The sequence below is a fragment of the Nesoenas mayeri genome (genome assembly GCF_963082525.1).
Source record: "Nesoenas mayeri genome assembly, chromosome: 2".
Taxonomy (NCBI): domain Eukaryota; kingdom Metazoa; phylum Chordata; class Aves; order Columbiformes; family Columbidae; genus Nesoenas; species Nesoenas mayeri.
In genome coordinates this window covers 132,950,580-132,969,128 of record NC_137543.1, presented here as the reverse complement: position 1 = coordinate 132,969,128, position 18,549 = coordinate 132,950,580, and the positions used below count along the sequence as shown (strand labels likewise).

The 18,549-nt window shown below is 41.4% G+C and overlaps 1 protein-coding gene across 3 annotated transcripts in view; it reads left to right on the top strand.

Moving 5' to 3' along the window:
* The first annotated feature begins 67 nt into the window (after positions 1 to 67).
* Positions 68 to 18,549, top strand: part of BZW2 (basic leucine zipper and W2 domains 2) — a 56,877-nt gene continuing 38,395 nt past the window's right edge. Inside the window, exon 1 of one of the 3 annotated variants that reach the window (XM_080340735.1) lies at positions 68 to 126. The gene's annotated coding sequence lies outside the window, so the exon portion shown is untranslated. Of the gene's footprint in view, positions 127 to 192; positions 358 to 470; positions 762 to 18,549 lie in introns of those variants that run through there. The other 2 variants (XM_080340734.1, XM_080340736.1) reach the window with 2 other exon arrangements.

Here is an 18,549-nt window from a genome sequence, read left to right as displayed (position 1 = left end):
CGCGGGGTAAACCATTCCCGCCACGGCGTGGGAGAGATTGAGTGCCGGCTGTCCCCTTCCACCGCCTTCCCAGCCCGGCGCTACCGGAGAGAAGGAGACCGTTCCTCTCTTGTCCATCATTTTAAAGTTAAGAAACGAGTTTTGCTTTTCTTTTGCTCCCCACCTTCTGGCTGCGTTCTGGCTCCTCCGCCGTTCTCCCCCGGAGAGGTGCAGTGAGTGGTGCGGCCGGGCGGAGGGGGCGGGCGCAGAGGCGCCCGTGTATCAATGTGTCTGTCCTTCGCTCCTCCATTGTCTGCTGCTGCCGCTGTCGCCTTCGCGCCTGCCCTCTCCTCCCCGGACCGCGCAACCACCCGACAGGTGCGGCGGGCGGGAAGGTGCCCCCCACGAGTGGGCCTCCCCACGGCGATCACGCCGCGCAGCTCCGCGGCTGTGCTGCCCGGGCGGTCGGCGGCGGGGCAGCGCCGGGCGGGCGGGCGAGTCGCGGGGCCTGTGCGCGGCGGCCATCGCGGGTCCGGGCGGGCGCCGCGGCGGGACGAGCGGGGGCCCGCGGAGGAAACGCGCGCTCGGAAGCGCCGCCGTGCGCGGCTTTTGCGCGGCCCGGGCGCTGCTGCGGAGCAGGGGAACCCGCTGGAAGCCCCGGGGGCCCGGATCGGGCGGTGCTGGGTCCGCTGGCGGCGGTGCGGGCTGGCACCTGCGGCTGGGCAGCCCCGGTGCCCGGCAGTCGTTCCGCAGAGGTGGCTTTCTGCCTTTTTGTGGCATCGGTTTGTGAGATGTTTTGTTTGTTTGTTTGTTTGCTTGTTTGTTTTTTTTCTAGGCAGGAAACGCTGTTTGTTCGGCTGAAGCGGCCGAATAAAGCCCTGGTTGTGTCGCGACATCGTGTCTGCTAAAGGAAGCGGACTGTGATGAATTGGGAAGGGAAATAACGCGTTTAGGGTTGTTTAGAGCCGTGCCTTTGTTAGCGCCTTTCTAAAATTAAACCGTCGGTGGAAAAAAGATCTTTGTTACGGATCCAACTTTCCACTCCTCCAGCTGCGGCTTGGGAGGCGCAGGGATTATCTGCAGATCCCCAGTAAGGCACGGGGACTGAGATTTAACATCCTCGATTTTTGCATGTGTTTGTATGAGAGAGAAAAGCAGAACCCCGGTACTTGGTGGCACTTTGAACCCTCCTTTGTTTTACTCTCCAGTGTGTAATTTTTATATCCTTTATTTTAAGGAATCCCTTTTTTTTCCTGTAGCTAGTTTTTGAAGGCATAGCTTTATCAGCAAACTGATTTTTTTTTTCTTTAATTAATACTTGCAGGCCATCTCATGGCTGCTTATTTATTGGAATCTATCTTTTGAATTGGAATTTTATTTTCGATTTTTACATTTGTTAACTGCTTAACTGACTTTCTGAAATGTTGAAGTCCTGTTGTTTGCTTTCTGGTTCATAGAAAAGCACGTTCTTTGAGTCTAGTATATCTTTATAACTTTTTGGGTAGAAAACCAAAATGTGGTGCAATTTTATTTTAACAAAACAGTCAAATTCTGTATTTTTTCCTGATTTTAGAAATCACAGAAATACAGGGATGTACCACCATCTAGTTTTATTTGAATCAACAAGTGTAAATAAGAAAGATTGCTTTGGACTTCAGATTCTAACAGATTCCCTTGACTTTTTTTGTGGGAAAACAAAAGTGCCTGGAAGGAAATTCCCTCAAGACAAAAGTGCTTTGTATATTCTGGTCCAGGAAGATATCCCCATGTCGTGCTCATGGGAGTCTGTCACCAGCTCAACCATGAAGGCTGAAATGAGGGGCTAAGTGGGCTTTTGTTGGTTCATCGCAGGGTGTGAATTTTACCCACTGTGAACAAATTTTGTGATATTTAAAAAAAAACCCCACACAACTGTCAGGCATTCAGTGTACAAAAGTAAGCATATTACATTCCTTTTTTAAATGTGAGAATGGCAATACATTCACTGCACCCTAGTTCATAGAGTAAAGGAACACACACAGTTTTTCCTTGACAGCCTCAATAGAGCTCCCTTGCTTACTTAAGGCTGCAGGAGTGCTCTATCTGTAAGAGTGATAAGACTTTAACACAAGTTAAAAATGTTTCTTGCTCTTACCTATGGAAGGCTTCTGTGTGACCTTCAGTCTGGTAGTTTGCAGACATTTCACAATCTTCAGTTTATTGTTGCAAGATCGTGATGAGGTAATGAAGTGGCGTTGCCTCCATTTTATGTGTTGAATTTGAAGCATGGAGGCAGCAAATTGTTTTTCCAAGGTGAAGTATGGAGTCTGTGTCAGGGTGTGGAACTGGAACCTGAAAATGTAGGTTCTGTACTGTTGTGCCTTGCCCTTTAATATATTTTATCTACTGTATCTGGTTGTTATACCTATTTTAGTTATGGGTATTACTGTGTGGTAATGAATAATTTAAGTTGTGGTTATTGCAGAGGGAAAAAGATGCGTTAACCTCACTGCGACTCAATATTGTTTATGTTTCAAATGATAAGTATTACATATAAAATATTCCTTATTTCCTCATCAGATTATACGTCTGATACTTTTGATTTGTGAAGCAAATTTTGGGGTGACATTTTTTCCTCTCCGGTTTGCTGTTTCTATTGTGTGCAGTTCTGTTCCTGGGAATTTACGATGGCTGTTGTAATCCATGTGTAGGTGATCCTAAACACCTGATGTTTTCTGCAGCTGTCGAGAGCAAGGTCCATGCAAGAAAATAACAAGGATTTCTTTCATTGAGTATTAGTAATACAATATACAATACAATAAATGCCTTTTCTTGAGTCTAGCTAGGGGAGAGGGACTGCCTTATTCCTTGGAAACTGTACCATGAAACTCTCAGTCTTTGGATGTGGAAGAGACGCAAAGGAGATGCTGAGCTGGTTTCACTGGTTTCAGGCTGTTTTCTGTCAAATGACTAAGCTTCATGTGTGTCTTGGAGGCTGCTTGAATTACAGCCCTGTACTCTGCTGCTCTGCTCATGGTAGCGGGGGTCAGAGATCCTGTAGCCTCTTTCTATGCCAGGGCTTAGCATGATCAGATACTTGGTCTGACTCACTGCATTTTCTCTGGGGAAAAATAACAGATCAAACAAGTACTGATATTCCTATTACTTATTCTCCTATCTCCCATCCCACTGGTTCACAGCTGAACCTTTGTATTGGATTACCTGCAGTGGATTTTTTTTTAATTTAGGTAAACTATCTGCAGCATCCTGTGGTTATAACTGCCACAGCTGCTTGAAAAAGACCTCTTTTTGGTTTTGAACCTGCTACTTCACAGTTTCATTTGATTCGTCACCCTCAGCCCCCAGTTCCTGTTTTGGGAGGCGATGAAGAATTGTTCCTTGTTCACCCCTGACATGCAACCATGGCTTGCCAGACCTGTATTATCCCCCACCACTGCCTTTTTGCCAAGCTGAAGTCTTAAGTCTGTTTAATAGTTTCTATGTGAAAGCCATTTCAGGTGGCTCTCAAGTGCATTTTTGTAAAATGGTTCTGTGATCTGCATGGCCTGGGCTATGAGAATCTCCTTCACGTGCAGCTGAGCCTTTAATAAAGACCTTCACTGGGTTTTCATCCTGCTCTCTCCAGTCCTGATAGTTATATCCTGGCCAAAGTGAGGAGTGTTTAATAGGATTATTCATTTAGATCAGTTCAAGTTCATGCAAGTTCAAGGCTTTTATTGCTAGAAACATCCTCTGTTTTTTCCTCTCAGATCTCACAGATACTGATCTATGGATAGATTACTTTCCCCTCTACCTTATTAATTTGTATCGTATAACTCTTTGACTTCCTTAAGTACTTTTATGTTACTGTGTTGGGGCTTTTTTTAAGTTTCATTTTGGATCTCAGGATAGTCACTGAATCTGTGATATGATCTGTCGGTGTCGCTAAGTCTTGTTTTATACCCAAAGGTAGATTATAAAAAGACTGCAAAAGAATAATTGAAGGTAGACAGAGGCTGGTGAGCACGATACACGTTTGAACACAATAGGTGTTTTCTTTGAATGCCAGTGTGTTCCTATAGTCAGGGTGCTCATATGAGACATGGGTGTAGATCTACATCTGCTACCATTTCCCTGTTGACCTTGCACCAAGTTAGGCTTTCTCTACACTTTCAAATTCAGGAGCAAATCCCAACACTTGACTCCAGCCATATCCAGGGTCTGGCAAAGTGAGACCTGTACTCACTCCATCTTCTCTTGAACACTGACTTGAAGGATTCTAAAGCTTATGGGGCAGAAGGACATCAAAGCATCTCCCAAAAGACCGTTGGGTAAGCAGAGTAGAGGTGAGCAGTGTTCTCCAGCAGGAACTACAGGACAGAGCAGTATGAAAGTACCCAGTTTGGGGCTTGAAGGTTCAGGTAATGGTATAGTTCTCTTCACAGGGTTTATTAGTCTGATTTAGCACAAGTGTTCGTAGTTTGCTCCTAGACCTGATCTGTCTGAGCTGAGCAAGCTTTCATATTTTTACACCTAGAATATCGCCAGCATAGCAACGATCTCTATAGATGTTTCTGTAGGGAAAACTGCTCACAAGTTTATTTCTATAGGCTGCAAAGTAAATTTTTTAGTATATGCGCTTTTTTTTCGCTATATCTTCAGCTGGTAATCATGCAAGGCCAACCCACATAATCATCCTACAAATGATGAGGGTTAACAGTGCAAAGAAGGAATTTTCAAGTGCTCAGGTATTGTGATGATGAGAGCAATGCGAGTGCCTTAGATAAATGTGCATTTGTTCTATGTGATTAAAAACTAAAAAGAAAATAAATCAGCATTGCTTCCATAACAAAACCAGAAAAGTGTAAGCCTTGCTCCATTTATATACTCAACATTGGATCTGTAATTTAGGAAAAAAAATGCTCTTTTCCAGTTTGATTTCATATTCTCTTAATTGTTTGTTCTAGATGGTCCTGATATGAACCACTTGCTCAGACAATACATCTACTTGGTTTTTCGTATGAGACTTTGAATCATTTTGTTTCTATTTGATAAGAAAAATCCAAGCTTTAAACAAATTGTTTCACACAGATGAATTCCATGAAGGGAGGTACTTTAATTTTTTTGTAAGTGTAATAGAACAAGCAGCTCTTTGCTGGTGAAGGACTGAGATGTGTTTAGTGACTGCAGAGCGATAAGTATCAGAGGCCCAGCTGAGCACCTTTGCAAAACTAAGTTCTTCCCCACTTAAGCTTTGCCAGTGGTGGCAATAACCCAAGCATGCATTAGCACGGCTTCTGCAAGAGTTGATGTGCAGTGGCTTTTCAGAGGAGTGTTGCTAAAATAAATTAAAAGCTTAAGAGATGTAAAGTAAATAAAATTACATAAAGCTGTAAAGCAAATATATCTCCATGTAGAAGGATGTTGAGAAACTTAACAGCACATACAGACCCCACTCCACCTTCTGGGAATCGTGAGTGTGATGCTGGGAAAAATGAAGTCTCTGGGAGCGTATGTGTCAGCAGTTAGTGACAAACCTTTTATCTGGTGAAGAATGGTGGAGGCAGTTGGGTTAAACATATCTAATTAGATCTAATCCATGAGTAATTTTTCAATGCATGATAAGATTATTTAAATGCTGCTTAAATAATGCAGTCATCTACAGATATATGTATCTGTTTGTGGGCCTAAGGGAATTGTTTAGGACAGAGGAATAAGATTATGTGTTGAATGGATATGTGCTATTAAGTTCACATCAGTTTAAGAGACATCATTTTTTACGTAGCTTATTTTCTGTCCTTATTCCTCCTATTCAAATTAAAGAATTCTTATGTCTGTGTTGCACATAAGGCAATAGGCCGTCACCTATATCTCACTGCCTGAACCTGCAGGAAAAGTAATTCCATTCTGATACGTCACATGCAATAAATTTCACTTGTGCACTGCCATGGCTGTCCTGTGGATTTGATTTCTTTTTCCATGTGACCTGTTGTTGATTAAATACGAGTGCTCCTCTCAACTGCAGCAGTACTTACTTGTTAATTTAAAAGAGTAATTATCCGTTCAAAGATAACTAGAATATGCAGGGATCACTCAGAGGTAATGTTGGTGTGTGAGAGGAAAATTAACAAGTGAAAAAAAAAAATCTATTGCTTATCCGTCAAGAGAGAAGTCTGTGGAGTGCAATAATATTCTGCCACACCTGAAAACCCTTTTCAACTTGCCATACCATACTGCTTAAATCTAGCTGTAGATCTTGTAAGAAACTGCAAAAATCAAAACAAAAAGCAAAGTCGAGACAGTCCACTGACCAAAGGGAGAGTACAATGCTGTGATGGCCTTATTTACAGCAGCATTGTGCTCCTCGAGGTTCTCACATGCTATAAAACCAAGAGCAGAACAAAACGCTTGAGTTTCAGGATTGTACAGCTTTGTTCTTGTGGGAAGTGAGGTTGCGTAGTGCAAGCACCATAAAGGGAAATAGTATAATTGTAACATATTTCTGGTAAACCTTCCATCTTGGCTCAGTTTTGCAGTTGGGTTGGGCCAGTGCAAGTGGCAGCTTGTGTAGGTCAGGCTGGAAGACTGGGACATGCCTGGTGCATACTTCATAGGCAAAAAGAAACTATTATAGTTAAGAGGTGAGCCAGTCATGAGTCTGTACAGAAGATGAAACCTGGGTAATGGCTGTTAACATGACAGGTTTTTTTCCTATTGTTCATTCTTGTTCCCACTCCATCTTTAGATACACCTTTAACACTAAGTATGTTTTAATATAGTAAAAAAAACTTCCTTACATGTGCCATATAGAACAAATAATCTTTTGTCAAGTATGTATTTTGGTTTTTAAATTCCCAGAAGTCACGAAAATACTTCTAGGAAGTAAATCAGTAGTAATTCCTACCATAATAGGGACTTTGTCTAAAAGAGCTGTTTGTTGCTATGCATCTAAGAGATTTTGAAATTAGAAATATGGTTTTGCAGTAGAATTTGCATAGAGTTTTTAATAGGAATTTTTAAATCCATTGAGTACTTCATACATAGCCATGTTTTGGAGTCCTGTATAACAATTTGCTCTGCAAAATCCAAGTTATTCTTAGGTCAGATGGAGAAGTTTTGTATAGAAATTGCTTGCAGTTATTGCAGACTCATAGTAGTGGACAAGGATTATTGCTTTTAGTCAGCCTGTAAGAAGGATGAATTACTTCTGGTGGGAACTAGAATTGAGGACAGACAGGTCAGGCAAGGAAAATGCTAGACACAGTCTGGGACAGACAGGTCGGTCAGGGACACAAGAAGGAAGCACCTCCTGTGATGTCTTGAATCCCAACCAGTTACACCCATCTACAGCTCCTTCAGCTACTTCGAGAAGAACAATTAAATATGCCTTTGGGGTTGTACTTCATTGTAGTAACCACTGTTTCATGTGTTTTCCTTAAATGTATTTTCATGCAGAAAAAGAAGTCTAAGCAGCTTGACAGTTTGTAATGTGCAAGTGATCCTTTCATTTTAGGTTGTTTCCTTAGATAAAAACTCCTGCTTGTCTAGATTTTTTTTTTTTTTTTTTTTTCAAAGAGGGAATATTCATTCAGTGCATTCAAGTTATACATTAGTCATTTTTCTTCCGATAAGGCACAGGAGGTGAAATCTTGGGAATGTGTTACTGAGCATTAGCAGATACAGGGCTAGTCATTTATTTTCACTGCCATTCATGCCTAAAGTAATATGAAATTAGGAAAACAAAGTATGTTATTTGTTTCATAATATTACTCAATAATAATACCCAATAGTAAACCCTCAATGAGAAGTCAACCCTTCCAAAAGACGAACAGATAGCAAGTTTCTTCTTGATCTGCAACCTTCTGTGTATGAGCCAGTATTGATGAGTTTGATCAGAGTCTTGTTGCTGGATTTGTCCCATGTCTCTGCACCTCTCTGAGATTGCTCCTGATACCTGGGCTGGTAGTCTCCCTTCTGTTTAGGTCTGCTTTGACTATATTATCTTAATGCATAGTTTCTTGTGACTGGGACCTAAGGATCCCCAAACCATCAGCCAGTGCTTTTGAAGCCCCATGTTGCGCTGTTGAATCCCATATTATGTCCAATATAGTGTTTTGTTGTATTTTTTTCCCTACATTTTGCAGCAAAAAAGAGGCCCCAGTCAGCAGGTCCCCAGGGCTGCCTGAATCCTTGGCTCTGCCCTTAAAGTCCATTATCCTGCGTGTCAGCCTTGGGTCACTTCCCAGCACAGGGAAGAACCTGCTTCACCTCTGCTCAAACACCTGGATGAGGTCTTTTGCTGAGTTTTGAGTTGGGCTATTTTGTTTTGTGTAACTCTATTACAAGATTTTTCCTTGGATTAGAGGAAGGAAAAAAATACTCATAATCTACTCTTGCAAAGGAGACAAAGGAAGGGCTTTATATTTTAAATTGTTTTATTTCTGTTAAAGTCTCTATTGGTCTATGCTGAAAAGTGCCTTCTTCCCAGTGTGCCCTGTCATCAGTGTGTCAGTTTGTGTTGCTGTTGTGCCTCCAAGATCCTTTGTTGTGACAGTGGGCTGGTTGTTTAGTGACCTATGTTGCTAAATCATTGAGGCATCAGACTATCTGGTCTCTCCTGTGATGAAGTTGTGGGATTCTTTAACTGTCACCTGCAAGCAGTGGTCCACAGGTCTCTGAAGCCAAATGCGTCAAGCCAGAGCATTTCACAGGTGACCTGTCTGATGCTGGGGTTAGTTTAGTAGCTTTGTGCTCTCTCTGATTTGCTTTTGTTCCCTGGTATGGGAAGGCCCGATTCTTTTCCTGTTTCCCTTTGTCTTGTCAGTTTAAACAGTTGTTGACCTTTTCAGTCTGACCTGGTAGGTATCAGTGGTGCAAAAGCAGTGTTACGATATGAGGAGGCAACACAAAAAAATCATTTGAAGCTGAGGGAGAGCAAGATGTTGGTGATGGGGAAAATGGCACTGTCTTCCTAGCACAGAGCAAGATGTTCCCCATTGGTTCTTTGTAATATCATTTTAACTTTTATTTTGTTCTTTGTAATAAATTACTCAGTTTCTGTTAATAACTAGGTTTTTAGATTACTGAATAGCTACCAAAATTAGTGTTCTCAAGAATTGGTTAATGAAGGTTCATATCAACATACTCTTAATCTGAAATATCAACTCTGTTTTTGCAGCATTGTCAAGATTAAAGGAAAATTACCACCTTTTGCAAAGCCTCTGGTTGAGAGTCGGGTTAAACATCTGCTGTTTCATTTTAGATTTTTAAAAAATAAATTTAGCTTGGCACTTCTGCCTTTACATTTTATCTTCCATTAGCAGAGAACGTATGCTAGGTTTTCTAGTTTTTCAATGCCACAGAGTGTATCAAACATTCTATGTGGGATGCAAATGCATTGGTCTGAATGGGTTTTAACAGTCAGTTCATTGACTTTGAGAGTTTGACTGTATCCATGACAATACAGATCTACATTTTGGGATTTAGCATCAGTTCACTTCTTAAAATTAGAAATAATTTTTTTGTTGTTTTGTTTTCGTAATTGTACAATAGATGCAGTAGCCGTTAATGGTATTTTGGCTTTTGAAAGGCTTGTTTCTTTCAAAAGGACAGGAAGTATATCAGTGAAAGGTATTTGCCCTTTTTTCACTGAAAGTTAATGTATTTTGTAGAATCCTTTTCTAGATTGAGGTTCAAAAGCCCTAGGTTAACTGGCATATCTTTCTGAAGTCCTCAGAGAAACCAGCCAAGCCTTTCATTGTGTTTTTTCAGTCCAGAAGAAAAAACATCTTTAGCTATCTTGTTGATAAACCTTTTAATTTATTCACCTCTTGCATCCTTGTTGGAGGTGAGCTGTAGAAATCTAACATAGCTTTTATTGGCATTCTTACTCTCTTACATGTGCTTTTGTATGCATACACCTACAGACAGACATACATCCCCTGGACCCTTTATTAGGTTATCTGCAAAAGTAGGTTGCTGACATCGGTCTTTCCAGTGCATGAACAATAACGCTGTGAACAGGAAAATAGGTTTCCCTATTAACAGTGTCAAATATCATTGTGTGGAGCTGACATTGATCCAGCCCAAACAGCCACAAAAAGCGGCTGTGTGCTCTTTCTGCCGAAGGAAGCCAGACTGGCTGGCATAGTGAGGTTTTATGCCTATTAAAAAAGATCTTAAACCTCTTCTGGTTAGAAATCCGTAACTCCAGCAGTAATGCTTGGCTTCAGAAACTGGGTTGGGCACGAGTGGGTGGTTATGGTCTAACGCTGAGCCTATTCTCTCAGCATATTTGTGGTACGCTGGATTTTGAAACTTCTTGTCCAACAATGGAAACTCTGTGAAACATCTCAGAAAGATAAGCAAGCAGGTCTACTGAATTAACTATAGAACTGAACAATATACCACTAGTAATCCTTCTGTTGTTAATTTTGGCTGTGTGATTAAACTCTTTTTAGGTGTCACTGAGCTATAGATTCTCACACAGATTGCCAATCTCCAGGTGTGAATTTCTGTTGTAGTGTTGTAGAAACTGTTGGAGGAAGTTTTGATCTGCTTCAAATATCTAAAAAGTGCCTGAAGCTGTGAAACGGTTCACAAGAGACTCCCTTAAGATCCCACCTGGAGATGGGCAAGCAGAATATTTTAGATAAGCTATTTTCTGGAGATGTTCACTTCTCTCCATTGATTGTGAAAAGAGCCAAAAATTGCAGGGGCAGACTTAGGTGTCTGCCGTCAATTCATGTCTAAAGTTAAGTCAAACGTTCCCCATTTTTGGGTTCTGACAGTTGGGTGTTTGGTCAGGAGAAGTGGATACCGGTTTTGGCTTTGCTAATTGCCTCCTAAAATGATTGACAGTGAAACAGGCAGTGGTCCTTACAACTAATAGCATCCATTAAACTGTCATTTTTTTTGCGCTGAGCTGACTGACAGCTGTCCATACGTCTATTCCCAGTGTGTGGACACGAAGCACTTCAGGAACTGCTGCAGTGTAAAAAGGTACTGACCACAGGTGGGATTTGGTGCCTCTCCAGTGGAGTCGTTTAAAATATTGTATATCTGCCCTGGGCTACATCTGGGTGAGGCAGATGTCTCTCACTCAGTAACTCCTACTAGCTTTTTGTAATGTGATTATGCTGTTAGCACATGACACTAATACTGGAAAATTAATACAAATTCGTGAGGCAACAGGCTAATTACTGTGTTTTCTTCTAGCTCGGGTGATTTATATTGTTACTTTATTTGATTTCCTTTCATGGCAATGTTTCTTAATTCTGACATTCTGGTCAACTGTGTATTTCAATGTGTGTGTGTATATATATATATGTATGTATACACACTGAAAACAACTAGTTTGAATGTCTGCTGTAATCTCAAAAAGAAGCAATCTAAAGTCTTCCTACAAAATCAGTAACACAATAGGCTGACCTGGGTCAGCCCTCTTGGGATTTTTGTTTACTTTTCCTCCTCACCTGCCCGTCCTGAATTCCCACCCAGCTCTCAGTGTTGTTGTCATATACTCCGCAGTGGAGAGTGTTCTTGTGGGTGAGTAAAGCTTGCCTGATGTGTTTATGGACTTAAGAGAGCCTTTCTCAAAGCACAGAGTGAGAAGGAGCTGTGTGGGATACATGATGCCTCTAAGTTACCTGATCTCAGACCAAAGCTTGACTTACTGGGAGAAATTGGCCTTTAGTCCAGAGCCTGGTCTCTCAAAGTGGCCTGTAGAGTTGCGTAGGTGTAAAAAAGTGTGTGCGAGAAGGACGTTATAAAAATATAGGTAGGTAGATGGGAATACTACATTTGTTTCTTTCATGCTCTTGTCATACTTACAGCAATTTTCAGCTCAGAAGGTTGTATCATCCCTGTGTTTAATAGCCCCTGCTAGACTCTTGTTCCGTGAATCCATCTAAGAGCTTTCAGGCTTCCATGTGGGTCATTTATGGACTCTTTTTCTGGCCAAGTGAATGCTGCTAACAGCATAATCAGCATTAGCTGGTGTGTTTAGAATACTTGACATGGTGCAAAGCGTTGTGCGTTTCCACTGCTGGCTCTTTGTGCCATCTCATTTTAGCCAGAAATATCAAAATCCAAGCATCTAGAAGCTAATTAACTATCCTGTGGGTAAAAAGCCATGTGTTAACTCCTTTCTCTTGTATGTGCTTTGAAGAAATAAGTAAGGAATTCTGAGTTAAAATTTGCTTGTCTTTTTACAGCAGTTGTCATTTTATTAAAGCCATGGCCTTCACTGCTTGCAAGTGTGTAAGAGGTGCTGGCTATTAATACATCCCTCCTCTGATTACTGTATTTAGTTCATGTAATAATAAACTGTTAGCAACTGGGAGGCATTACTTTCTGGAGAATGCACACTTAGGGTTTGGGGTTTTTTCATTTTTAAGCTTAGCCTGTGTAACTTTGAAGGCAACTTACGGGTTTTCAAATGCTGCAGTGCTGTATCCTGGAGACACCAGTGATCTCCTCTGCTTTTGCTGTTCAGAACTTTGAGGCAGCAAGAAAAATGGAAGCAACACACCTCTGATTTTGTTGTTTTGATATTTGATATCGACTAGGGTCGATAATGTAAAAATACAACTTTCAGTGGGCTGGTACATTAAAAAAGAGAAGCAGGGTGGACTTGAGCAGAGGAGTGGTACCCTGCATAAGAAAGCTGCTCTTCTTGCCACTGGCTGTCATTACTGAGCTGTTCTTCTATTGTCTCGTGTCTCACAGATTTCATTGCCTGGAACTCTTTTTTAACATGCTTTCTTCCAAATACTTGCTTTTTTTTTTTTTGGTTTATTGGAGACCTGTCTCAGGGGACCCCTATAAAGTGCCTCCATTAATGATTTCTTGCTAGTGCACTGTGAATGGTGTCTGGTACTACTCTCTCTGCCAAACATTAGTGAAGAATTTAGCTAAGCTGCAGCAGTACCTTTATAATCATGTTTTTGCAGAGTTTCAGCTGCACTGTTTTTCCTATAGGAACACCATCTCTTACAGTAATTGCTGAGATAGTTATATTTTTTCAGGATAAACAGCACATCCAGTGTCCCTCTGGATTCAAGAATCCTGTTCTAACATCTGCACAGTCCATTGAAAGTGGTATATTGCATAAGGAAAAAAGAAACCACAACCTTGTAAGCGCTGAAAGAGTACTGCTTGTTTTTCAAGTTAACCTGACCTTGATCTCTGCAGATCCTTTTTATCCCCCCTTCTTTTTCTAAGAGGTTTTCCCGCTGGCAGGGCATGCAAGCTTGGAATTAGATGGCTAGCCATCACCTTAAAATGAATGTTAATTGGGTATGTAGCAATACACCATCTCCATTATCTCAGGTACTTCAGTGAGGAGCACAACAGCCTAAGAGAGCTCTCAGCAGTCTGAGAAAAGCTCCTTACTAACACCTTTCTCCTCTTAGTTGTGGAAAGAAACCTTGTTACTGAAAGATAAGATTTTGTGTGTGTCAACCTCAGGTATTATTTCATTTTCTTGACTTGTATTTTTATCTGTCAATAATTAAGATTTTTTCCCCCACTGACTGTGACTTGACTCATGCCTATTTCATATGGTTGCTGATTGCAAGACATGGAAATTCATTGCTTTGGTTGTTCAATTTACAGATCTCTTGACCTTGTGAAGTGCATCTCGAGTGCTTTGGTCATGGGAGATTTCTGTCTTGTTTTTACCTTGTTATTCAGCTGAGGCACTTCTGTAGCAATTCTTGGTGAGGGACCTAAGAAATATCTGCTGTCCTGAAATACATGTAGTGGGCTAGATCTGTGATGCAGTGTGTGATTGTACTTTAATTGGTGGCAGTGTTGGGGTTTGATGGTTTGTTTGTTTGTGTTTTTTGAGTTTTTTTTCAAGAAACATCTTCCCGTGCATCTCAGTTTAGCAGTTAGGTGACAAGATTTATGGTACAAATTTCACTGTGTTTGTCTTCTCATTTTTAGTTGGTTTTACTTATTTCTCAGCTGTATGACTACTCACAGGTTACACAATTCTTGGATGGAGAATCTTGCATGAGCACAATTTTTTACTTAATGTGTGGCAAGTTTCTTTCTCTTTTGGTATTTGTTTGTACTTGCTGCAGAATTAAACCAATTCCACTTGATTAATCTTTTTGTTTTCTTTCTCCCACAAGGCATGCTAATAAAGGACAATTACTTTTATTAGAGTGGACACTTACTTTTTACTGTGGAAAAGCACAGTCCCGTGATTTTAAAAATAAATAAATAAATATTAGGTGCTGTAAGAGCTTCTGGAAGGCTCTTTTGGGAAAGACAGGGCATTTGGTGTGTGCTTAAAACCTGCTCCAACACTATCTTGAGATACTACACATGATAGCCACGGGTACTAGGGCATGCTTCCAAGTACGAAATCAAAGGTCAATATCTAGTTGCGTCGTGTGCTGTAATGTCATAAGCAAAATTAACTCCTAACAGAAGATGTATTTTTCAGTAATAAACATGTGGATTAGCAGTATCCTTTTTTTCATGTAAATACTAAAAGCTTGATTGTATTTACCCTGCGCATCATTATGTGGCTGCTTAGTCCATGCATGTTGCCGTTGAGGTTGTTTGTGCAATAAAATCAGTGAGGTGATTTTAATGTGGTAAGAGCCTCGCTCTGGCTTTACTGTTTGTAATGAGTGAAACCTTTGGGGTAAAGGTTTCATAAACATTTAACTCTGCTGGTGGCCTCTGTGGGCAAAATGGCAAGATAAACCTTCCGGCTGCCAGTGCTGCCCTTCCTGCTGATTTGTACCACGTCTGAAGTTACAGACCTCCAGATTATTAGTCACTTCTTAAAAAAAAACCCTGTGTTTTAGGAACAGAGGGTAAGAGATGGAAAATGGTGATGAAATAGCACAAGTCAACCTGCATAAAGAAAACCCGGTGAGTCTCACTAAGTGTAAGGGCTTGGTTTTGCTGGCTCCCCAGATGTACAGAGGAGAGAGGCGGCTTCTTAGTGCTGCTCTGGTCTCGTCCTCAGCACTTGGGACCCTGCGAAGCAGCAAACAGAGCTTTTGATCACCTTATTTTTCAGCAGTATCAAAGTGAGCTTTAGCAGAATGTAGGGAGTGTTGCTACCGCTCTTCACATTGTGGGCTAGCCAAAGTACTGCCTCGGGTGTGTAAAATAAAGTGCTTTTCCTTCACACTGACTGGACCTGGGAAATGTCAGCAGCTGGGGTGGGTTCTGTAGCTTTATGAGAGCACTAAAAGTGTGTTAAAGCAGAAAATGCTTCACAGCTGTTGTGGTGACCGCTGCAGGAGCTGTGTGGGCTGCATGACCGATGCGTGTTGCCAGGCCTTGGGAAGCGCCTGTGCAAACACAGGAGCTGCCAGAGTCCCCACGGGGGACCCATGTCCGGGTGGAAAGCAGGAAACCTGGCGAGAATTGGGCGAGAACTGGTGGCTGCATTGCGTCCGCTCCGGCCTGTCGTCCCCTTACATCACTCTGTTAATCTCTACCAGTAATGATATCGGAGTTTTCCACCTAAAGGTTTTGTTAGCTCGCAGTCTAGCTGCCTGCTGACTTCCCGGGGAGCAGAGTGCTGCTGGCTGTGTGCTGACATGTTTCCTCTCCAGCAGAAGCTCAAGGGCAGCTCTTCCTCCATGCTGTTCAAATCCGGTAATATGCTTTTAACATGATTCCTTGGCTTGTTGCTGAAAGAAGAGGAAAACCCTCTTTAGGTTTGCATCCGAAGCCTGGAACTGTAACAGTGAGAGGATGAAAATGCCTAGTAACATTGCTGAATGAAAAAGACCCAATAAAGCCTTTTAATGTCCTGGATATCCCACTTCTTCAGGGAAAAAAGATTGATCTTATATGTGGGTTGGGATTTTTCCTTCAAAGAAATTCTCCCCATCATGCTTTATTGTATTTGACTTTGTGATGAGTGTTCCTGTCTTGCATGATGTCTGAGCAAGGGAAAGAGATGGAAATAAATCCTGCCAAGCATCTGTTCCTGTGAAAGCTGGTGGTGCTGTGTTGGTGGTGCTCTGGCAGCTCTCTCCAGCACCTTGTCAGTCAAATGCCATCGGCGAGTCCCTGCAGCAGCATCAGCAGCATCCCGTGGAGCAGTGATGCTGGAGCCCACTGGTGGGCTGCACACAGGGTCTCCGCCTGCCCATTCTTACAGTGCCATGTGAACAGAGAGCCATTAAAATCTTGGTAGAGAATTGTAGTGAACAGTTTTTTGTTTGTGATTTTTCTTTTTAATATTGTCTGGCATTGATTTCCCTCTCTCCATAAATAACTAGGGCAGTGAGGTTTCTCTGCTGTGAAGCAACTGTTCTTGAATTCGTGAATGTGTTAATGTTTGAAGAGTCTTAGGTGATTCTGAGACTTCCGTTAAAAGAAGTGTAAAATGATGCTTAGAAAAATCGTATTCGTTTGGATAAAGGTTTCAGTGGTTTTTTTTGTTGTGTTGTTTTGTTTCAATTTGAGCAATACGTTTCCAAGAACAAATGTTTGCAGTATTTTAGCTTGCTAGAAACTTCAGCCTTACCAAGGCTTTCAATAATTTAGGAGTTGATCATTTTAAGAACTTCCTTGTGGTATAGATAAAAGGCTACGTTTTTCTGACTTGTTGAGCAAGCTCAAGCTCGGCAGAGCTCTGAAGTAACTGCTACTTAATCTGTTGCTGGTTTTGTAAATTAATTTTATTAGTTAATACTGTTACCATTTGAATTAGTTGTGTGAGAAGTATTGGTCAATTACAGAAACTGCTATATCATACATGTCTAGATCTAATATACCACTGTAGAAGACCCCTAGTTTTATTTTAGCTGTTTAGGGTCTTTAGCATGTAAATGAGAAGCAACTGCAGAGAAAACTGAACTTGTGGACTTCAAGCAGTTTCAGGAGAATGTACCAAATCAACAACTTCGTATTTTTTAAGTATGAATCTGTTTTGTAGAAGCCCGTTGACAAGAGTGGGAGTGAAATTTGGGAAACTGTTCTGTCATGCATTTTTTAATTTTTCTGATGAATTTTGTAGATACAAGTTTGTTACCATCAGGCTTAGATACTTTCAGGTTTGTGTGGAAAATGAGCCTGTTCTGGAGTGTGTTGCCTGGTTCTGTACTGCTGTCTGACATCTCCCGCTTGGGTCACCCTGCTTATAAAATAAAAGGTATTCAGGTATGGATATTTGAACACGAGTTGTTTACAAGAGGTTTTCTGGATCCCAAAGGAGACTCCAGAGTGAAGTATCTATTGCCGAGCCTCTCCCGTCTTCTGTAGAATGGTGGAATCTGCGAACGGAGTGTGCTCAGGAGCTATCATTTCCACACCTCTTGCTTTCTTTCCCGCTGGCTATTCCTGCAAATCGTATAGGATGTTGGGCTGCAAGATGTAAGTTTGACTGGTGGTTTAGCTTTTCTTTTTGAGGCTATTTCCTTCTTACCCATCCTTAGGATGTTTACTTCTCTGAAGCCAGTATTACTTCTCTAGCCGGCATTTCAAAATTTGCCTTTGGCTTTGACCTACCCAGATCCTGTACCTTTCAAAATGGAGAATATATGTAATAGTTCAAGGTCTTTTATGATTTCAAGGCTTTCTGGCTACGTGACACCTGAGAGGCAGGCCGCACAGCAATACAATCAAATGTACTGTGCAAGTTTATATGCTGCCACCTTAAATTTATGATTTTCAGCCATCATTTCTGTGCTGTTGTTGGTGTGTTCTTGATTTAAAACAAACAAACAAAACTTTTTTCATTGCATTCACTTTTGTAGATTTTAAACTACAGATACTTGGCAACAGCACTTCAAAATCTGATTTACAGTACCTGGTGTCATTTGCAGTGTAGGTGCATCCTGGGCTGTGGTACAGATCACTGGTTGGTTTTGCGCAGGCTCGCGCTGCGTTTTCGTGATGAAAGTGCCGGTGCTGTCCCTGGGCCAGTGCTTGAGGGGGCGCCTCATAAAGCCTGACTCTCTCTCCAGCAGATTAGAGCACGGTGCATTTAAAGTTAAATATAGAAGGCGGCAGATCCTGTGTTCCCAGTAATTAACTATTCAAAAGTCTCTTCTGTTTTCCTGAACCTGTGTAGTCATTAAATCTGCCAGTAGTGATGAGTCTTACTGTAACTGCTTGCTTTTTTTTTTTAATCTTGTTCCCAGCTGTTTTAGAGGGCATATTCACAGGGAACAGTTGTAAAATCTGATAGTCAAGCTTCATGTGTGTGCAACTCTTCTCGCAGTTTAAAAAGACACTGTATCAAAGGAAAGGAGTAGTCTAGAACTAGAAATCTAGCATATGCATTTATATATTTCATAGCAACTATGAAACTGTACCAGTATGACTGGGTTGAGTGTCAGGTGTCATTCATTTTGTTGTCCTCCTCCCATGAAGGAGATGGGCAGTGTTGATGCCAGCCCGATGGCATGTTTGTGCTCTGAAAGAGCTGTGACAAGAGGGTTAATTCTTACCTGCTGTGTGGCTTGCTTGACACTTTGTTTTTGAACCTTAGGGTCTCCTTCTGCAATCTATTGAAATTAACATTTTTTTAAACCCAGAACAAGGAGTAAGGTATCAGCATCAGGTGTAAATACAATCAGAAAAACCTCGGCGAATGTTATA